The following is a 1,483-nucleotide window of genomic DNA, read 5'->3' on the forward strand; positions in this document are numbered from 1 at the left end:
AAGTGTGTCCCTGTGTGTCCCTGTGTGTCCCTGTGTGTCCCTGCGTGTCACGTGTGTCCCTGCGTGTCACTGCGTGTCCCTGCGTGTCCCTGTGTGTCACGTGTGTCCCTGTGTGTCCCTGCGTGTCACATGTGTCACGTGTGTCACGTGTGTCACGTGTGTCCCTGTGTGTCACTGTGTGTCACGTGTGTCCCTGCGTGTCACGTGTGTCCCTGCGTGTCACGTGTGTCCCTGCGTGTCCCTGCGTGTCACTGCGTGTCACGTGTGTCACTGCGTGTCCCTGCGTGTCCCTGTGTGTCACGTGTGTCCCTGTGTGTCCCTGCGTGTCACGTGTGTCACTGCGTGTCCCTGCGTGTCCCTGCGTGTCACGTGTGTCCCTGTGTGTCACGTGTGTCCCTGCGTGTCACGTGTGTCACTGCGTGTCCCTGCGTGTCACGTGTGTCACGTGTGTCCCTGTGTGTCACGTGTGTCACGTGTGTCCCTGTGTGTCACGTGTGTCACGTGTGTCACGTGTGTCCCTGTGTGTCCCAGTGTGTCACGTGTGTCCCTGTGTCACGTGTGTCACGTGTGTCCCAGTGTGTCACGTGTGTCCCTGTGTGTCCCAGTGTGTCACGTGTGTCCCTGTGTGTCACGTGTGTCCCTGTGTGTCACTGTGTGTCACGTGTGTCACGTGTGTCCCTGCGTGTCCCTGCGTGTCCCTGCGTGTCACTGCGTGTCCCTGCGTGTCACGTGTGTCCCTGTGTGTCACTGTGTGTCACTGTGTGTCACTGCGTGTCCCTGCATGTCCCTGTTTGTCACGTGTGTCCCTGTGTGTCACTGGTTTAAAAAAAGAACAAACAAAAATCTGAATCAGAGTCGATGTGGTGAAAATCCAGAGAATGCTCTCCAATTTATTTCTGCACATGAACCAGGTCCAACACTCACTTCCTGTCCGCTCAGAGACTCTGATGATTCTCTCTCTTTCTTTGGTGACAGTAAAACTCCTCAGAGTGTGTGTCACGTGTGTCCCTGCGTGTCACGTGTGTCACTGCGTGTCACGTGTGTCCCTGTGTGTCACGTGTGTCACGTGTGTCACGTGTGTCCCTGTGTGTCCCAGTGTGTCACGTGTGTCCCTGTGTGTCACGTGTGTCACGTGTGTCACGTGTGTCCCTGTGTGTCCCAGTGTGTCACGTGTGTCCCTGTGTGTCACGTGTGTCCCTGTGTGTCACGTGTGTCACGTGTGTCACGTGTGTCCCTGCGTGTCCCTGTGTGTCACGTGTGTCCCTGTGTGTCACGTGTGTCCCTGTGTGTCACGTGTGTCACGTGTGTCACGTGTGTCCCTGTGTGTCCCAGTGTGTCACGTGTGTCCCTGTGTGTCACGTGTGTCACGTGTGTCCCAGTGTGTCACGTGTGTCCCTGTGTGTCCCAGTGTGTCACGTGTGTCCCTGTGTGTCACTGTGTGTCACGTGTGTCACGTGTGTCCCTGCGTGTCCCTGCGTGTCAC

This window comes from Semicossyphus pulcher, unplaced genomic scaffold, assembly GCF_022749685.1.
Source record: "Semicossyphus pulcher isolate SPU_LCO1_2020_fin unplaced genomic scaffold, fSemPul1.0.p SCAF_30, whole genome shotgun sequence".
Lineage (NCBI taxonomy): Eukaryota > Metazoa > Chordata > Actinopteri > Labriformes > Labridae > Semicossyphus > Semicossyphus pulcher.